This window comes from Aegilops tauschii, chromosome 4 (genome assembly GCF_002575655.3).
Source record: "Aegilops tauschii subsp. strangulata cultivar AL8/78 chromosome 4, Aet v6.0, whole genome shotgun sequence".
NCBI lineage: Eukaryota > Viridiplantae > Streptophyta > Magnoliopsida > Poales > Poaceae > Aegilops > Aegilops tauschii.
Genome location: NC_053038.3, coordinates 127,849,581 through 127,864,661, shown reverse-complemented (window position 1 = coordinate 127,864,661; position 15,081 = coordinate 127,849,581). Strand labels below are relative to the sequence as shown.

At 43.7% G+C, this 15,081-nt stretch overlaps 1 pseudogene; it reads left to right on the top strand.

Annotated features, from left to right (window-relative positions):
* The first annotated feature begins 1,474 nt into the window (after positions 1-1,474).
* Positions 1,475-4,480, top strand: LOC109751340 (uncharacterized; annotated as a pseudogene).
* The last annotated feature ends 10,601 nt before the right edge of the window (positions 4,481-15,081 follow it).

Sequence of the window (15,081 nt, the reverse complement as noted above, 5' to 3'; positions counted from 1 at the left end):
GTTAGATAATCATAGTCGATAATAACATCACAGCTCCCATCGCTATTGAAAAACCTTACATGAAACCTTAGCTTCATACGGCTCCTCTATGATCAGAAAAAAGGACTGTTTCGGTATTATCCCCCAGGTTTATCAGTTGCAGGTGAATCCTGTGAAACATCTCTCTCGAGGCTAGTAACAACACTTGGAAATGAAAAATGAGCTTAGCGGCTGTACCGGGTCAGGACCATAAACACCACGAGCCGGTTAAGCAACAGAAGCTGTGGGCGAAAGCACACTCGTCATTCTCAGACCTGCGGTTGAGGTACGTGCGAACAAGTTCCCATTCTCTATGTTTCATGGCCTATCAATGAAAGTCGGTATCAGGCTGGCTCGCTTGGCGGGTCGTCTCCTTATATACGTAAATCCTCGTTTCACTCATCTGTAAAGGTCTACCCTTCGAAAGGTAGGTTGAGTTCCCCCGTATGTAGCCAGCCACACTCTACTCGCAGGTAAAATATTGGCGTAGACAACAGAGAATGTGCTAGGTAGGAAACCGAAGGAACTCTTACTATACGAGAATTTGCAATTCAATATGACAACCGATCAGAAGGGATTGGACGATCCCAATGCGTTGCCCTCCTTCGCAATACCGGAACTATCTGACCGAGCTCCATCAACACAGAAAGCGGAAGGGACAGCAGATACGGATAGACTGGATCCGGAAAGGGATTTCAGCCAGTCCTTGCCTATTGCTGGGCTGGTTGTTTTGTCACGGTCCGATTAGTAGATGGTGAGTGAGTAAGACGAGGCCCCCGAAGCGTAGTGTAGAGCTATACTGCTCTTGTTTTTTCCTTCCGCCCTGCTTAGGAGAACTTTGTCTAGAACCCACTTTAGCTAGCTTTCAAGGATACCATTACAGATGAGTGAAGCGAGTATACCGTTTCCGGAGCTCCCGAGGTAGCGCGGTAGCGGAAGCCCTTTCTAGTTCAAGCAGTTCCAATTCCTATTCCGCTTCACCGCTTACACCACACTCTATTGGTTCGCCTTGTGGTGCCTTTCGATCAAGGTCTACTTTGGTTGATCCACTTTCTTCTACAACGCGTTATCCGCATCGAAGTTAGCCAGGTTCCTACCGCTTCTTGATATTATGGATTTTGCAATCCCTGAACACCAGTGCTTCTACAACCAACGGATACTATTTAACATAAATAATAAGTAGAAATGGACAAACGAGTGTGGCTACACAGAGTGAGGAAAAAAACATGGTGGTACCAGCATTGCGTATCACTCACTATGCTTTATGTAATATGGCTTAAGCAATGGTAAAATGGGAGTCCTGAGCAAAGCACATCTGATCGATATGAATGAAAGATACATCCGTCTTTTCTTCTCCTTTGAAGGTTAGGTATCTGCTCGTTAGTTCAGCGCCGCATAAATACTGACTTTAAAAGGGGCGACTCCCGCCTGTGCTTAAGTTGTTTCAAGCTTGTAAAGACTCGCGATCGAAAGATTGACCTGGTTTTCTTCAGCGGAAACTCTACCTAATGGTTCAGATTCCCCGGGTCCATGGGTCCATGGCCGCTTAGCTTAGACAGCCTTGTTAGAGACATGAATGCGGGGTTCGGTTTCCAATTGATTTGTATTCACCGGGATCTCCCCTTATTGGATTTTCTCCACTTTTCTAGTTGCTGTGGAAAGAATGTTGAGCAAATGAGTTTAAGGGGTGGTTTTCTGTTTACTTTTTTTCAGCCTACGTCGTCTCTCTTCCAGAACCTCACAATCATCAGTGTCTGAAGTTTCATGATGAATATTGGTTTCACATTTTATTGCTTACGTGAGGAAATATCAATTTGGAACTCGAATTTGTATTTGAGTTATGATGAGGAGTGAGGTAGATTCGCATTGTTGAAGAAAGCGAAGAAAAAGGATGCTGATATGGCTTGCTTGTGGCTCTTTCTTCTATTGGCTAGTCTCAGGCATGATAGTTTCAATTTCTTTTGGAAAGCAAGTGCGGCTCAGTCATAAGTGTTAGTAATAGCATGAAGTAAGTTGTCGGTAGACGGCATTAGGTAAAAGGAAAAGCTTCTCAAAAGCATCCAGAAATATCATAGAATGGTGATCGAGATCACCTTCACGGGAATCATCCTTTGCAAATTGGGGGAAGGGAACCAATCAAGTCACCAAGAAGTTCCCGAAACTTGGTTTAGTATTAAGGTTCTTCTCTTCCAGCGTTTAGTATTCAAGTTCTTCTCTTCCAGCCCCCTGGCCCCTCTCTGATAAGTCAAGTTTTCAAAACGAAAAGCAAATGACAAATCTGGTTCGATGGCTCTTCTCCACTACCCGCTTTACTACTTTCTATTTTTTCTTATGTATTAAGTTTCCCTTAATATATAATTTGATATTACTTTCGATTTGTATATTTTTATTCCTTTGTCGTTTTATATTATGCCTAATACCAATTTTCAATCTTTTCAGTTCGTGCTTCGTCGGCTCCTCCTTTCTGATCACTCTCCCGCCGGAGATTCAAGACCCCCAGGCTCTAGCTCATTTAGCAGGGCTAAACTTCTATCTGAGTCTTTACGAGCAGGATCCGGGATGGGTTACGTTCATTCAGAACGAGCTTAATCACAATACCCCCCTGGAAGACATACCTGGGTGGCTTAAGCTCTTCCTAATGGAAGAAAAGCTCTCTTCTATGCGACAAGATGTCATTTAGGAATTTGTGGCGCTTTATCAAAGAGTAGGGCCTTATCTACCGATCGAGCCCTACTTGGTCGATGAAGCGCTTCGTTCCTATCTGGACCATATTCACGCAACTGATTCTTTCACTGTTCTCCAAGCGTCTTATCAAGATCTGCGGGAGAATGAGGGAGGATCCGTTTTCTTTCGAAATGCTGTTTCCCACAACCGGGATCTCCTTGAGGCGGAAAGCTCCGCAAGGAGGTGCCTGGAAGTGGAACAGAAGATCCGGTGGGAAGAAATCCCCAAGAGCAAGGCAAGTCTCGAAAGAGCTGAGCACGAGCATGCTCTCGACTTGTTTAAGTCGGAGGATCTTAGAAGGGAATTAGAAAAAAAAAGAGCGGGGTAGCTCAGTAATTCTGATTCTTTTCTCTTCCAGCCCCCGGGCCCCTCTTTCTTTTCTCTTCCAGCCCCCCGGCCCCTCTTTGATAAGGAAAGTTTTCATTTCTCAAATAAAAAATGACAAATATGGTTTGATGGCTCTTCTCTACTAACCACAAGGATATTGGGACTCTCTATTTCATCTTCGGTGCCATTGCAGGAGTGATGGGCACATGCTTCTCCGTACTGATTCGTATGGAATTAGCCCGACCCGGCGATCAAATTCTTGGTGGGAATCATCAACTTTATAATGTTTTAATAACGGCTCATGCTTTTTTAATGATCTTTTTTATGGTTATGCCGGCGATGATAGGTGGATTTGGTAATTGGTTTGTTCCGATTCTGATAGGTGCACCTGACATGGCATTTCCATGATTAAATAATATATCATTCTGGTTGTTGCCACCAAGTCTCTTGCTCCTATTAAGCTCAGCCTTAGTAGAAGTGGGCAGCGGCACTGGGTGGACAGTCTATCCGCCCTTAAGTGGTATTACCAGCCATTCTGGAGGAGCAGTTGATTTAGCAATTTTTAGTCTTCATCTATCAGGTATTTCATCAATTTTAGGTTCTATCAATTTTATAACAACTATCTTCAACATGCGTGGACCTGGAATGACTATGCATAGATTACCACTTTTTGTGTGGTCCGTTCTAGTGACAGCATTCCTACTTTTATTATCACTTCCGGTACTGGCGGGGGCAATTACAATGTTATTAACCGATCGAAACTTTAATACAACCTTTTTTGATCCTGCAGGAGGGGGAGACCCAATATTATACCAGCATCTCTTTTGGTTCTTCGGTCATCCAGAGGTGTATATTCTCATTCTGCCTGGATTTGGTATTATTAGTCATATCGTATCGACCTTTTCAAGAAAACCGGTCTTCGGGTATCTAGGCATGGTTTATGCCATGATAAGTATAGGTGTTCTTGGATTTCTAGTTTGGGCTCATCATATGTTTACTGTGGGCTTAGACGTTGATACGCGTGCCTACTTCACCGCAGCTACCATGATCATAGCTGTGCCCACAGGAATCAAAATCTTTAGTTGGATCGCTACCATGTGGGGAGGTTCGATACAATACAAAACACCCATTTTATTTGCTGTAGGGTTCATCTTTTTGTTCACCATAGGAGGGCTCACTGGAATAGTTCTAGCAAACTCTGGGCTAGACATTGCTCTACATGATACTTATTATGTGGTTGCACATTTCCATTATGTACTTTCTATGGGAGCCGTTTTTGCTTTATTTGCTGGATTTTACTATTGGGTGGGTAAAATCTTTGGTCGGACATATCCTGAAACTTTAGGCCAAATCCATTTTTGGATCACTTTTTTCGGGGTTAATCTGACCTTCTTTCCCATGCATTTCTTAGGGCTTTCGGGTATGCCACGTCGCATTCCAGATTATCTAGATGCTTACGCCGGATGGAATGCTCTGAGCAGTTTTGGTTCTTATATATCCGTAGTTGGGATTCGTCGTTTCTTCATAGTTGTCGCAATCACTTCAAGCAGTAACATCAAATCACAAACTACACGAAAGTTGTCCTTTTTGCGGGCTACCTGTATATCGGTCTTTTTTTTTGGTCTTAGGGTATTCCTTTGCCCACAACGATTGCGGGTTTTTTGGTTTGTGGTTAGCCTGTTGCTTAGTCTTATTTTAAGTGTAGAATCGGCTGCGGCTCAGCCAATATCGGGGGACAACGTAATGGGTACTTCTGAACCATCTGTCAATCAGTCCCCCGCTACTTCTGAACCTTCTGTCAATCAGGCCCTTCCTTTTGTCAAACAGGCCCCGGGTACTTCTGAACCATCTGTCAATCAGTCCCCCGCTACTTCTGAACCTTCTGTCAATCAGGCCCTTCCTTCTGTCAAACAGGCCCTTCCTTCTGTCAAACAGGCCCCGGCAACTTCTGAACCTTCTGTCAATCAGGCCCTACCTTCAGACGTAGCTAAGGAAACTGGCAAAGGCTCGGGCTGCTGCTCGTCTCTTTTTGGATGCCTCTGTTCTTGTGGGTGCAAACACCTTTGCTTTTAGCTTGAGCGCCAGAATAACCCAGAACGAGGGATGGATGAAGCGGGAGACGACCGATAAAAAAGGTCATACTTATTTTTAATGATGGGAAAAAGGCAGGCAAATATCCCATCTAATGGTGGGAGGTGCGCCGGGATCCCCTGGTACGGGATCCTCCCGTCATGATGGACTAAATGGATAAGTCGCAGTAATCTAAAATATTGGTTCAAACCCACTTCATGACTCGTTCAGAAGGACAACATTCTCTCTAAGATCAAATGCGAAAAAGCATCCCTAGTATAAGAAGCTGTACCTGACCTACTCCTACTATAGTATTAGAAAAAATAAGAAGCTTTCAAAACACCACTACTATATCTAATATGCCCCGCCAGACCAAGAGTGAGGAGCTTGACTGAACCTCTGAGCGAGCTATTAGTACCTTCTTCCTGAAGAGTAGTAGCCTTCATTCATAGCCTGACCAACTCGTTCGTACGCTAGTCAGCTATGAATTTCTAGTCAGGTTGCTATTCCCTTCTATTGAAGGCTTTTTACCACTATCATACATGACTTTTTTTTCGCCCTTCTTTTTAGAACTCATATAATACTGCTGCCCTTTCACTTGCTTCTGCCTTTTCACAAGAATTAAGATAGTGTCCTCCCTGAATTGAGAAAGAAGAGAGAATACCTATGTGCTGCTACGCCTATGGTCCAGAATTGCTATCCGTACGACCTTGGTCTTTGATTGTATAAAAAATACATACTAAGCAAGTAAGCCTGCCTAAAAGCATTTCTTTTTGACACCTCTTCTCTCAATTTGAAGAGATTACACATCACTGTGAACGAACTTATTCACTCTTCGAAGCCCCCACCACCTTCTTTCTTTGAGCTGAGCACTTTACTTCGGCTATGGTCATTGCCTACCGGTAAACTCCCATACTTCCTTCTTTTGTTCGAGGGAGGCCATACATCTTCCTTCTTTGGTTGGATCCAGGTCAGAAAGTTATAGGAAGGTTGTGTGCGCAGACAAGTCTGAATTAAGAAGAAGGGGAGCGAGCAGTACACTACCCATTTGGGTATTGGCAAATCACAGTCATACTTCTTAGAGCGGGGTGGAGCACCAGCACCTTAAGCTGCACCAGTATCTTAGTAAGATAGACACCGATTAAGAAACCGAGAAGTCTAGATTATGGAGACTCTCTAAGTTTTTCTCTGATTTCCTGTGTCTGTAGTACTTCACTTTAGACCCGGCATATTGTATGTATCCTTCGCCCTTATTTTAAGTTCAGAGAATCCGCCTTCACCCTTCGGAGAAAACATGGTGGCCGGAGACAAGGTATGTAGATTAATAGAGTAGCTCTTACTTTTTGAATATATCATTGATCAAAACTTGGTTCTCATGGATGAAGTGTTTGAGTAGACAAAAGAAGAAGAAGCTGCTACACGAAGTGAAAACCAGTGCTAAGAGCAGGATATTCTTATCTATGAGAGAGAACTGGTAGAGAAGTGCTAAAAGTAAGTGTAAGTTAACGAGCATGAACCTCCTCGTTGAGCAGCCGCCTGAGCTTTCTCTTTGTTTAGAATTGAAAGAGAAGTTTTTGGTAGTGGGGTGCATGGTGTATTAAAAGTGGATATAGACCCCGGACAAGAAAGCCTTTTCTTAAGCACAAATGCGGTACTATTTTTAGCAAGCAATCTCTTCTACAATAGGCGGTCTGATCAATCCAAAATATTGAGGCTGGATTGAGATTTCTCTCTAAATCAAACCGGATTGGAATGCAGGTATAAACCAGCAGCAACCAATAGAGGAGTCAGCCGGTTATGATGCAGCAACAGGTAGACCACTCAGAGACTGAATACAGCTAACATTAGCTGCAAGTGCACCATCACTAACAGGAATCGTAATGGTCTCAAGCATGTGCTTCCTTTCTTCTTGAAGGACCTTGTTTTAAACTTTCTTAATGTCAGGAAGTAGAAGTACGGTGAAATAGATCGAGTATCAAGTATATTAGTGTGTAAGGGTTTCAATGCAGACTTTGATGGGGATCAAATGGCTCTTTCTGGAATTGACTTTTGAAAGCCATCAACCAGAGAACGAAGAATCACTGTGTCCGCCGCAAGAGCAAGAGAAGAGAAAGGACACGACCACTAAGCGAGTGCGAGGCGAGATCTGCGAAACCAATTTGATGCATCCAACGGGCAGCAGTATTGAGGCGACGTGGCCTACCTGAGTGTAGTCACCACAATTTGAGAGTCCATCATAATTTTTCCCTCACCTTATTCTGCTGAGCTCTATTCTCCTCCGCAATTCTCTTCTCGTTCGCATGAGCAAAATTCAGAGAACTAGTTATTTTCCTCTTGTGCCCATACAATTGGTTCCGCTTTGCTCCGCATCATCTGGAATCTCGCGCGATTCGTCTCGAGATAAAGATACCTTACCATTAAAATCATCTTCTTCCCGTTGCTTGCTATTTCTTTTCGCACGCCTCGCTTCATACGGAGTACCTGATATCATCTACCACTCTTTCCAATCTTGCCCTCAGCAAACTGGTCGACTCAAAATCCGCCCCAGCTTTACCATCGGCCTTCAATTTCATTTCTTCGCTTTTATAGAGCTTTTCCTTTTACCTAATGCCGGCTACCGACAACTCTTGCTATCCAATCCTGACCCAATGTACTCCATACTGAGGGGTATGGCGCATACCCATACCCATGACCAACCTGTAAGGTGTTCCCTAGTGAACTGAATTTCTGGGAACATCAATAGAAAAATGACTGTGCACTCTAATTTGGTAGAGAAATATATTACAACATTGTTTAGCTGTCTATACTCTCACTCTGCATTCAAATAGGGGTCAAAATGCTTGGTGTCCAACCAGATATCCACAGAGAATAGTCAGTATTAGTTTACCATTTTCTAGTACATATTTCTAAACCAATTGCATCTCTGGTAACTCTGAAATTACTTGAATCAGTATTGCTATGAGATCCCCTCTCCAGTACTGCATGTTCCCTTGCCGCTCCAGTTGGTTTACTCCCAGAGACATGATTAGTACCACCAGAGCTTGAATCAATCATTCCATCCCCAACTCCTACATCAGAAACAACAGTGAGAAAAAACTCTTCCATTCTATCTATGGTAGATAAAGGAGCTTCAAAGCCGTAGCCATCCTCATGGCCTTTTCACCCTACAGCCGTTGCACTTTTTTTATTAAATGAAATAGTTCATTTTCTCGCTCTTAACTCGAAAGTACTAACTAAATAGGGGCACGGAGAAATAAAGAAGTGTGGGGGAGAAGCAGCCGAGCTCATTCCCTTCCATTCCTGCTCTATAGTAGGGGTTATGTCCCCCTTTCCTAGTGAGAGCAATACGCAATGCTGCTACGAATAGAGATAGTGCCCTATCCACTGCAAAACGGTACTCTGCTTCAACCACACGGTATGGCTCCCTCATTTCAAACCAAGCTGTAGACCGAGTAGGAAACAGCTAAAGGTTCCGGTCCAAAGGTAAGAAGATCTGTTGGTTGGAAATCCGTATCAATTGTTACTGGTTCTCCCGTTCTTGGTACTGTGTCATGTGACTCTAAAGCCCCAACTAGGCTAGATCGAGATCTTGGTCCTTGCTAGGCTTACTCGCGTAAATAACCCCCATGTCTTAGGTGTTCTCGGGGGTAAGCGAGTCAGTACAATCAGTTGCACAACCGTCCAGTCCATATCATAATTGTCATAATCAATCATATCAGTAGGTGGCATACTTGCCTGCTCAAGTCCATCTACTATGGATGTGGGCTTGGACCAAGCCATCCCCAAACGCTGAACCGGATCTTGAAAACGGGACTGAACTGAATCCGACTTCTTGGTAGCCCAGTGGATTTTGGTCCCCATCGGAAAGTGCTGAATGGATTGCTCCTTGCCCAACGACAAAAAGAAAGAAATTTAGGAGAGGATTGATAGGTTTAAGCATTCACGGCTGGTCGCTCTTATGGATACCTGTGAGCTAGAGTCGGGAATCGAAAAGGAGACAACGGAAGCCGTACAGATCTAGTTGGGAATGCTGTTCATGCAGTGGAGAGCGTAAATGACCGGCCCTTGAGGCGCGAGTAGACTTATCATATAGAAAGGAAAGAGATAAGCGGAGGGAGGATGGTTTGATGATAGCCAAGACCTCCATCTCATTTGTCACTCTCATATTCTTAATAGGAATCGGCAAGCAGATACAACCACTAGGCCATTGCCATTCGACTAGTCTATCAGAGTATCCTACGAAGTCAGGTCCAGTAGGCGCAGGATGCGCTAAGCCATTCGATCTTCCTGCTGGTGGTCCACCATAGAGCTCCTATGTAGCCGTTTGTTTTCTCGCTTAACTAATTTGTATGAGGCGATACAGCTGAGGTCAGCCAACGGTTCGAGCACTTAGCACAATGTGCCACTTAACCGGACGAGCGCAAGACCGGGTCTACCTACCTTATGACATTTATGAAAAACGAACGTTGTATTAAGGGGTTTCTATCAGTTAGTAACAAAGCCGACAGTATCCTTGAATTCAGGGGTCAGCTACGGGAGGTATGTCTCCATGTGTGCCGAAGAAGCGTCTATCATTATACGCTGTTTATCCAATCAAAAACTTCTTCGTTTAGTTGGTAGAACCCACGCCAATATCATATTGACTCTCTCTCGTCCAATAAGAGTTTCCGAGAGTTACTTTATTCAAATTCTCTCCTTTCCAAAGCTCCACAAGGAAAAAAGAGTAATAGGACAACAATATTGCTTTCATTTATTTTGAGTTCTTTCTTTGTTGAGATGGAAATCGACGTTCTTTTGAAAAGGGCTAGGTAGTTTGCGCGCAGGCAAAACTTCTTCATGAAAGGTCAAAAATAGACTTGGATTTCATGGGTTTCTTAATGACTAGTCATTCGTTTGAAGCCTTAAGAAACCGGCAGAGAAAGCGGCAGTTTTTTTCCGAATGACCTTATTTCGAGAATCAACTAACCGACAAATCCGTAGCCCAGGTGATTCGCTGCCTCCCTCTCGCCAAAATGGGATGAATCTTCTCATGCAGCTTTTTGATTATTCAGGGCGCAGCGAAGCCAATTTCCATCAAGGCAAGGGGGTAAATAAGGGGGAAGAGGAGTTGTAACGATAGAAAAGAGAAATGACTATAAGGAACCAACGATTCTCTCTTCTTAAACAACCTATATACTCCACACTTAACCAGCATTTGATAGATTATCCAACCCCGAGCAATCTTAGTTATTGGTGGGGGTTCGGTTCGTTAGCAGGTATTTGTTTAGTCATTCAGATAGTGACTGGCGTTTTTTTAGCTATGCATCACACACCTCATGTGGATCTAGCTTTCAACAGCGTAGAACACATTATGAGAGATGTTGAAGGGGGCTGGTTGCTCCGTTATATGCATGCTAATGGGGCAAGTATGTTTCTCATTGTGGTTCACCTTCATATTTTTCGTGGTCTATATCATGCGAGTTATAGCAGTCCTAGGGAATTTGTTCGGTGTCTCGGAGTTGTCATATTCCTATTAATGATTGTGACAGCTTTTATAGGATACGTACCACCTTGGGGTCAGATGAGCTTTTGGGGAGCAACAGTAATTACAAGCTTAGCTAGCGCCATACCAGTAGTAGGAGATACCAAAGTGACTTGGCTTTGGGGTGGTTTCTCCGTGGACAATGCCACCTTAAATCGTTTTTTTAGTCTCCATCATTTACTCCCCCTTATTTTAGTAGGCGTCAGTCTTCTTCATCTGGCCGCATTGCATCAATATGGATCAAATAATCCATTGGGTGTACATTCTGAGATGGATAAAATTGCTTCTTACCCTTATTTTTATGTAAAGGATCTTGTAGGTCGGGTAGCTTCTGCTATCTTTTTTTCCATTTGGATTTTTTTTGCTCCTAATGTTTTGGGGCATCCCGACAATTATATACCTGCTAATCCGATGCCCACCCCGCCTCATATTGTGTCGGAATGGTATTTCCTACCGATCCATGCCATTCTTCGCAGTATACCTGACAAAGCGGGAGGTGTAGCCGCAATAGCACCAGTTTTTATATCTCTCTTGGCTTTACCTTTTTTAAAAGAAATGTATGTGCGTAGTTCAAGTTTTCGACCGATTCACCAAGGAATATTTTGGTTGCTTTTGGCGGATTGCTTACTACTAGGTTGGATCGGATGTCAACCTGTGGAGGCACCATTTGTTACTATTGGACAAATTCCTTCTGTCTTTTTCTTCTTGTTCTTTGCCATAACGCCCATTCCAGGACGAGTTGGAAGAGGAATTCCAAAATATTACATGGATGAGACTCATCGCACCGGATCCTTAGACGGATGAGACTGATCACACCTGATCAGTGATCAATTCTGGCACAATGAATTTACGAGTTATTTTACACAATGAATTTACAAGAAGATTTGATTGATTAGGAAATTCCGGTTTCACCAAGCTGGTATTAATCTCAATGAGAGGGACTTGTTGGTCAATACCGAAAGAACCTACTTATGGTGGTACCACCATTTCCGGTTCGGCCAAAACAACAACGATGTCATTATTATGAGGAAACTTAATCCATTGGTGTAGGCTAGAAGGTAGCACATCAACATCTCATGAAACCTTTCCTAGAAGGAAGCTCTTTACTGATAGGCTAGCCTAGGCTTTGATTCGTGGTTTACTTCAACACTGGGATGACACTCTTCTTAAAAGCAAAACCGGTCGCATATGTCGTTTTCTCGCTTCACTATATGATAATAACTCCTAGTATGGCACCCAATACTGAATGGATAAGCAATTGGGGCTGGTGGTTCCCACTGTAGAATGTACCAGCACTAGGTCAAAGAGGCCTGCTAGGTGAGAGCCTTTCATAGGATGTGCCGAAAAGCCTATCATATCAACTTACTTATACGGAATGGAATGAATTTCACTCCCATTCCTTGGAGTTGAGGGTGAGCACTTGTCTTTTATACCGGTTTCTATACCAAGTCAGGAGCGATAGCGAAGCCGCCTATAGGAGTCGAAGGACAAAAGTCCGTTAGACCTGATGAGCCTCCAAGCCATAGCAACCTCTTGGGGAAATTACGAGCACCGCGTTGCAAATGCACGAGATCAAAGAAATCTAGCGAAGCTGTGGATGAGGCTGGCTAATGGGACGGTCATCTTTCGAACCAAAGTAAAAGGCACTTAAGTTTCATCAGATTCAGACTTACGGTCAGTGCTGAAACCAATGGCCGAACATCCCACTTAAGATAAGAGCCCAACCCACTTCCTTTTTTAGGACTCTGTTTTGCAAGGACTGAGGCATCAAAATCTTTAGCAGATCTTCCTTCTGCTTGATCCTTTTTCTACAGATCGGATGTCATCAAAGCCAGGGCTTCTCGCCTTTCCTTTTGACGGCTCCTATCCCTAGACACCGGCCCCCGATACCAATACTAGAGATTTGCCTTGGCTGTAGTTCAAAGAAGTTCTTCGGCTTTGGGAAGATGCGAACCTTATACCATTGTCCTTGGACAGATATGAACCTTACGCGGGCAGCGGATGAGCATATCCCTAGAATACCTGCCTATCCTACCTAACGTTGGATTTCACCTAACTCAAGAGCAAGTACTACGATGAAAATCACTTTTACGAGTGATACCTTTGTCTTTGGTGCTTGAGTTGTCCTCCTAGCGGTGTGGTCCTCGATTTCGGAAATGACATATTGAACCGGTATCTTTAGCATATAAAAAATCCGGCATACCCCTTTGACGGCATCCCTCCTCTAAAGCTGCTTCCTTCCTTCAAGCAACGCATTCGCGAACCAATACGTAGTACACGACGTAGTAAATCAATTAAATAATGCAATCCGGGTTAAAGAAATGAAATGGTTGTTGCCTTCTCGGACAAGAAGGATTTCTTTTACGAGCGCTAGAGGGACGAGCTAGATACCTTTTCTATATGACGAGCGCTAGAGAATAGAAATATCATACTTTTTGCGTTGGATCATCCGATGAAGTGGATGCATACATGTACCTCAAGTGGCATTTTTCCTTGTGGTGTAATGTGTTCCCATATGGTATATGTAGGTTACAGAACCTTTTCTCTTCCAATTTGGATACTGATTTCTTCTTCAATAGAACCATCCGCTTTCTTTTGAATCTTGTATACCAATTTACATCCCATTCCAACAATCTATTCGTCGTAAGCCCTTCTAGCAGCAATCCAAACGTCCCTCCATCTGCATCTCCCTAACAGTCTCTGCACGTGGATCTCTTCTACTAGTGATTCAATTGGGGCCAATCCTGCCGCATCCACTTCCTTCTATCAATTAGTGGAATCCCCAAAAGCGGAAGAAGTTCTTTGCGCTAAATACCTTCTTTGCAAGCCGTGGTCCCACAACGGACCGAAATGGCCATCAGAAAGCAGATTCATTTTATGATAGAAAAAGAATCTGCTTTCTTCTGGCACATGTATTTCTGAAAGGACTCCATCTTTGGAAAAGCTCGTTTGCACCTTGCATCGAATTAAACCACTCCTTTCACCGCGGATAAAGACTTGGTGGGTGGGGATGAGACGCTAAGGTAGGGTTCGGTCTGGATGAAACTATCTTTAACACGAGCTTCTTCCTTGTGCGAAGTACCAACTTATTGGAATTCAGCATTGCATATTCACTACCGAGATCTCTTATAAGTTTTGGGACCAGAATGAATTCTTCCTACAGACGCCGTAAAGGGTGCGGTTTAGCAACCAAGCGTACAATGACCGAAACCAACAGCTCCATCATTTCTGAGAACTTCTCTCTCGCATAGAGGAGATCTTGGCACTACTTTATGTGTTCAATCCAGGGAGCCGCCCTCTTCTTCATATCTTGCTTGATATTGGTTTCATAATGAAAAGAGGAAGGAGTGTCGAAGCGATGTCGCTTCTCAGCTCTCAGCTCTTTGCTCGAGATGATGTGATCTGATCGATCAGTCTAGAATCTGTAACCAATTGGCTAAGTCGCTAAGTCATTGCGGACACTTGCCATCCTCTCATATCGAAAGACGAACAACGACTTCCGGGGTAAAACGGAGGGCTAAAACCTGAGCCTCTTTTTCCATCCCAGGGGGTAGCGATTTCAAGAGTACTTGGTTTAAAACTTCCAGTTTATTCAAGTAGTTTCACTCGATGAAAAATGCATGCAAAATGCATTCTATTGCTGATTCTCTGTCAGGCATTACACCTCTGTCCCAAGCTGTTCGTGTTAAGGTGGCCGATGGCGCTGAGTTAACTTCCTTGTTTTTTCTGCTTGATTTGATCTTTGCAAGTATCTGTTGATACCGCTCCATCACATCAGCCAAGGAGCCCCACATTCCAGAGTGCAATGAATGCAACTCAGAAGCCATTCGTATCTGTCTATGCCCCATATCTTGGATCCGGGTCTGCGTATGAATAGTATTCGTATCATAGCCGAGCAAGAGGATTGACTTACTCATTTCAAGCGGAAGTGGGGATTGAACCCAGTAGATACCTAGCAGCTAAAAGAGGTCCAAAGCACCGGATATGGCTCAAATAGTCCTTATAGAAATGATCTACGAACTATAACCTTTCGATAAGAAAGATTAGTTACACAAGATATATTATTATTTCGCACTTCCTCTAGAAACCAAAGGGAGAAGGAGTGGGAGTTGAAAGCGACAGAGATAAAGTACCAGCAGCTGCAGTCGTAGGTGGAAGCCTTTCTTTCTTCTTGCACGTATTGAGCTTGGCGCTCCTTGAGATCTCGGAATAGCTCCGAACCAACGACCTTGAGCGGGTCTCCTCAAAACCACCGTAACTACCCGCTGCGAGCCATGGTCCTTGTATGCTAAGGCGGAGATTAATTAATTGCTGCCACAGCAGGCGCCTATCTGTAGACAGATTGGATCGATAAATATAAAAAAAACTTGTCAAGCTTTGCAAGGTCCCCTTCTCAGAACAGCAACAAGTCAGCACCAGGT